At 48.5% G+C, this 6,000-nt stretch overlaps 1 protein-coding gene across 12 annotated transcripts in view; it reads right to left on the reverse strand.

Annotated features, from left to right (window-relative positions):
* PLEKHA1 (pleckstrin homology domain containing A1) overlaps window positions 1-4,858 on the reverse strand; it is a 56,199-nt gene extending 51,341 nt beyond the window's left edge. For 5 of the 12 annotated variants that reach the window (XR_005985923.1, XR_005985922.1, XM_041742659.1 and 2 more), the window contains exon 1: window positions 4,710-4,857. The gene's annotated coding sequence lies outside the window, so the exon portion shown is untranslated. Of the gene's footprint in view, window positions 1-3,245; window positions 3,334-3,784; window positions 4,208-4,327; window positions 4,646-4,709 lie in introns of those variants that run through there. The other 7 variants (XM_041742658.1, XM_041742660.1, XM_041742653.1 and 4 more) reach the window with 6 other exon arrangements.
* Window positions 4,859-6,000: the final 1,142 nt, after the last annotated feature.

Consider the following 6,000-nt stretch of genomic DNA (forward strand, 5'->3'; position numbering starts at 1 on the left):
TCATCAATTAATATATTCACAGTTAATACTTCTTCGGTCAGGAACCAGGAAGTAAGCCAAAAAAATAAAAACAAAACAAAAACCAGAGACACAAACAAAAAAAGAGAGAATTATTTGTTAACTGTGTTGAGTGGGACTAGCCTTGTTGTCCCAAATTTGCTAACAAACCCAAAATTATGGATATACAGACATCAAGGATCAAACATCCAGGAAGCTCAGCACTGACATCCCTTCCCTCACACACACCCCCTTCAGGGCTCTGGCACTCTAATCAACACCTTACCATAACTTGATATAAGCATTTGACAGAAGAGAGGGAAAAACTGAAAGTCTTCCAAGTCTTCAGGGAGAACACATGGAAAGGAAGGGGGTATTCAGCCCAAAACAGTGGCAGGAGCCCTCTAACAGAGTCATTCACCAAGAAGAGTCTACAAGGAGACACCGGCAACCCATTCCGTAGTTCACTGCCTACTTATCAAGTACGCTGAGTGGTTGTCCTGTATGTACCTGTCGGAGCAGGGGGATTTAATATGCAATGTAAGGGCACAAAAGGAGGCATTTATGCAGCTGACATACCATTACTTGGCATCACAAGGAAGTGAGTTTCCAGTGGGTTAAATGGAAGCTGCAGAAGATAGCTAGACTTGAGCTGTTATCAAAAAATCTGGCTGTGGGGAGAAAAGATCCCCAATGCATCTCACCCCCCACACACTCCTAGGAACCAGAGGGTGGGACTGACAGGTCAGGGATGAGGATGTGGCAGTGTAAGCCCACAGCAAATTTCATATTCAGGAACTAGGTGCAGTGGGGAGTCTCTCTGTGAGAGTCCAGTGTGGACGCCTATCAGTGGACATCAATGTCTTGCCACTGTTAATCAAAAGAGGGCTTTAACAGCACCCAGTAAGATAGACTTCTCTTTTTCCATTTTTCTTCTTACAAGTCCCTAACCAAGTAGATCCAGAAGAGGAAAGAGAAAGAGGAATTCTGGGAGCATACCACAATTCCTCCCCACTCCAAGTAGTTCAAGTAGTTAAGTGGCTTGACACTGGGGTAAGAGAGAAGAGGAACTTAAAATTGAATAGAAGACTGAAGGTTTAAACTGAAATAGACAGACTGGAGCTTTTAATAGCTATAAATGATGGAAAAAGCTATCATTTGTCCACGATGTTATGAGGTTCGGGGTGGGGAGGGGGAGGAAGATCCTATGAATATCATAGTTGAAAGCAGTGAATGGTGAAAAATAAAACTGTCTTCTGTTTGTTTTCACCAAGCTCAGACTGCTCACTAACCTGATGATATACGGAACAGCATCATGCCCTTAGTAATGAGAGGAAACACCAGACACGAACATTCTCACAGGGGATTTACTGTACTGGGTAAGACGCTACATTAGAAGTCCTCTGAGACTGCTTCCAGTTCTAAGTGCCTGTGACTGTCCTTTCTTCGAGGACAGGGTAAACTGAGCACAGAACCCAGAGTTCAATGGTGAAACACTAAGAGGCTAGGCTGTGTAAGGGGTAAAACCACAACTTTTTGGAAAATAAAACTATCACAGTGACAATTATAAGGTTTCCGTGTAGGAAAAAATATATAAGACTCTAAGGCTTATTTAAATGCTAAAAAATATCCTAAATGACACTGATTTTCTTTTATAGTCAAAAGACATTCCAATTCAAATTCTGATATAAAATCCCCCAAACACGATTTCCCTGAATCAAAGCAATTCAACTAATCAAAAGGCTTATCAAAATAAACAGCAAATATGTTTGCTTAAATATCTTCTAGGAATTATAAGCTCAGATATTCTGTACTACACAGCAGATACTAGGAAAAAATATTACTCAGAGTTCAATGGTTTAATGTTACTCATTAAGCACAACAGAGTCCTACTGCTATAACAAGAATCAACAGAAATTTTTATTTTTGGATAAAAACATCCCATACTTCTATGTTTCTAAAAATAATTAAGCATCTAAAACAAGCAGAAACAACTAACAAGCATCTGAAACTACCAGAAGTTTCTGTCCTAAGAACTCTTCTCTGGTATCATGTCAATACCTTTCTAAATGCTGTTTACTTACAAATGGTCAAAACAATTAAAACTCAGCTTTAATATTTATTTCCTACTGAAGCCATTTTATTATTGCAGATCAGAAATAGGAGAATCATCTTGAAATTTAAAATCAAAATTTAATATTAACAGAAGTAAAATGCTCAAGCATGTGGAGTAGTATTTGTATGTTACTTCAGCTCAAAGCTGAGGCAGTTACTACTATAGTACTTGAAGTTTTGACCTCATAAAAGCAGAATGTTATCACATCTGAATAATTACTATATTGTATTCAGAATACAATTTCTCTCTCTCATTCTTAAATGACAGATTTAAATCAGAACAACAATTTAACATCCAGTAATATTTCTGGGACGCCCGGGTGGCTCAGTGGTTGAGCATTTGCCTTTGGCTCAGGTCATGATCCCAGGGTCGTGGGATCGAGTCCCACATCGGGCTCCCCACAGGGAGCGTGCGTCTCCTTCTGCCTATGTCTGCCTCTCTCTGTGTGTTTCTCATGAATAAATGAATAAAATCTTCTTAAAAATCCAGTAATATTTCATTATCAAAGTCCAACTTAAAATATGTTAATAGGTTATTTCATAGATTTCATTCTGGGTTCAAATCATCATACAGTCAAAATACAAGTTTTGCAGCAGGACTAAAAGAACTTTCAGGCAGAAGTAAAAGTCCTTTTTTGTTTTGTTTTTGAGCTGCAATTAGACATTTCTAGAGGAAAAGCCTCTGTAAAAATATAAAATGTTTCCATCTTTCCTAAATATTTTCCCAGGAGTCTTCAATATTGTCATATCCTATATGTTAACAATAAATACGGGAGGACAGGACTGCCCACAGTGGCTTTTTAAAGAAAATATCCCAATGCTATTCTTAATGTCCTTAAACATTTCTAAAAAGGTCCTTCCGGCTTATGAATTCATAGCAGTTTCCTAACAATTGTATACTTATCCTGTTTTACTGTCTCTCCTGGTCTATGACAAACTCCACAATTGACACACCACCTCTCTCTTTCCTATGTTGCTACATTGTTAAAACTGGAGGATAAAAAGATACAAACCTGCTACTTCCCTCCCCCCCCAAAGCAACCATAAAACCACTAATTAGCAAGATAAAGTGCAATATGAAGCAGTTTCAATACATATAAATCACAACTCCTCAAGTCACAAAAGTTACCCACTACTTGCCACCAAAAGCAAATTCCCAGCTCTATTCCCCGACACTCCTTGATACGGCTCGCTCCTCAAGAGAAACCTCATCAATGGATATTCTGCAGGGTTTATAGCACTATAAAATAAATTAACCATTAACTCGAATTCCACTAAGCTCAGGCATTCTTGTTTAAATCTATAAATATCCTAAAATGTAATTTTCCTTGGGAAGATCTGGCCAAGGTGAGGACTATTTAAACAGACTTCATTTGGGGAAATACTTTTATTTTTATTTTTTTGCACAAGTGTATTAATATGAAAATTGGGAGCATGAAAACCCACAGGCATTTTAGAATGAATCTTCCTATCTTAGAGCCTTTCTCATTGGGAAGAAAAGCTTCACAGCTTGATTTCTGGCTTCACGGAATGATTTTCTAGATTTCCCCTTGATTTCTAGACAATCAAGATTCTCTAGCTTCGCAGGCTGATTTTCTGCGTGTTTTTCTCCCATTCCTATAAAGCTGGGCCAAATTTCGCTTTCCAGTGTTTTCAGGGGCATTACACTCACATAGAAAGTCTGTAAGCTGAGCCCCTGGGGGGGGGGGGGGTAATAAAGCCGACGGATCCGCGGATGCAAGACAGAAGGACAATGGTCATCAACCTCCTGAGTGCGCTGCTTGCTCCAGTCGTTAAACACACAGGAAATAAGATCTTCCAGCTAGAAAACTGATTCACAAAGGCGGCCGGCTTCATCGAAACCGAGAGAGTCCTGCAGAAGCGGGCGACGGTCCACCGACCCATCGGCCAGAATACGGCGCGGGGAGGGGCGCGTGAGCCTGCCCCGGGGTCGCCCCCAAACAGGAGCATCGAGCGCCGCGCGCAGCCCGGGCAGATGCTCGGCTCCGGGGCTCGGCGCCACTCGGCTTCCACCAAGGCAGCGGGCGCTATAAATAACAGGCCCGTTTTCACTGTGACAACTTTCCCCGCCGACGACCTACCCAGGAGGGTCAATAGAAAGCGTCGGCGACAAACCGCAAACCGCCGAGGGCCGCCGGGCAGCTGGCCTGCAGGCTCCGGGGCCGGGGGCCACCGGCCGCCCCCGCGCTCCTACCTGCGTGACCTTGGGCAAGGCACCTGCGGCCCCCGCGCCGCGAACCCGCGGAGGTGAAGCCGGACTCCGCGGCCCGGGGCGGGGCCGCCCGCCGCCTCGCCGCGTCCCAAAGCGAAAGCGCAGGAAGACGCTGGGAAACGCCGCCGGGAATCCCCGCACCGGGCCCCCGCCCTCCCGCCCTCCCGCGCCGGACGCCGCCGGGCCGAGGCGGAGAAACAATAAACGAGCCGCGGGAAGAGGACGCCGCCCCCTCCCGCCGCCCCGCAGCCCGCAGCCCGCAGCCCGCGCGCGCAGGTGAGCGGGCGCCGCGGCCTCGCCCAGGTGCGCGCCAGCCCGGGCCCCCGCGCCGCCCGCCGCCCGCCGCCCGCCGCCCCGCACTCACCAGCGCCCGCCGGCCCCTCGGCGGACGCGCGGACGCCTCCCTGCTCTCCCCCAGCCGGCGCGGCGCTCCCGGAGCCCGGCCCCGCCCACCCCGCCCCGGAGCGGCCGCGCTTCTCACGCCCAACTTCACGTCGGCCCTCGGCCCTCCGCACCGCGCAGCCGCGGCCCCGGCTCCCACCGGCTCCGAGCTGCCGGAGCGGCGCCCGCGACGGCCCGTCCGCGCACTGCGCACGCGCGCCCGCGCCGCCGCGGCCCCCAGACGGCGGCCGAGATTCCCGAGCCCGCACGCCCAGCCCGCGGAGACTACAAGTCCCGGCAGGCCCCGCGCGCGGTCCGGGCGGCGTGGCGGGCCGGGCCTGGGGCGCCTTCCTGGTTCCAGAGGAGGCTGCCTCGGCGCGTCGGGGCGGACTGCGCGGGGAGCTCTGGGCCCCTGCGCTGCGGTGCCTCCTGGGATTGGTAGTCTCGGAGCACCGAGGGGCTTGGCTCGGAGTGGGCGGGGTGGGCGCGGAGCGGGGGGAGCTCGGGGTTCTGTGATGTCATCGCCCAAAGCTTCGCGGCCCTGGGATCTTTCAAAACAGGCTTCGTTCGCGTGCGCATAATCTGTTTGCAAGCTGTTCCATCGTCGGTGCAGGAAGCATCCCTACACAGGCTACTGCGTGCCCTGAAGGAAAACCCCTCTGCAGCCCTGCGCGCCAACTCTTCGCTCAGAACCGTTTTCTCCCCCAGAGCTATTAGCTCAGCTTCCTAACTTTGTAGGACAAGGGCGCTTAGAGAAACGTACAGAACGATGAATTCAGATTCTTTCAGGACAGCTGCAGCATGAATGTGTATGCTCGTGACTATTCGTAAGAATACCTAACGTATTTGTTGAGCACCTGCTATGCGCCAATCTCATGAGTACGTCTTTTTTTTTTTTTTAATATACGAAGAACTTCTAGAATTTTTTTTTAATAATTCTTTTTTTTTTAATTTTTTTATTTATTTATGATAGTCATACAGAGAGAAAGAGAGAGAGGCAGAGACACAGGCAGAGGGAGAAGCAGGCTCCATGCGCCGGGAGCCTGATGTGGGATTCGATCCCGGGTCTCCAGGATCGCGCCCTGGGCCAAAGGCAGGCGCCAAACCGCTGCGCCACCCAGGGATCCCCCCATGAGTACGTCTTGAGATTAGGACACACACCATCCTGCCCTCGTGGAGCCTGCAATCTGTGAGGGGCGCAGGTCCTCAAATAAGCAAGATGATTTCAGATTTTAATGCAATGGAGAAACAGAGCAAGTTAAAGAGGGGGGGGG

This window comes from Vulpes lagopus, chromosome 2, assembly GCF_018345385.1.
Source record: "Vulpes lagopus strain Blue_001 chromosome 2, ASM1834538v1, whole genome shotgun sequence".
Taxonomy (NCBI): domain Eukaryota; kingdom Metazoa; phylum Chordata; class Mammalia; order Carnivora; family Canidae; genus Vulpes; species Vulpes lagopus.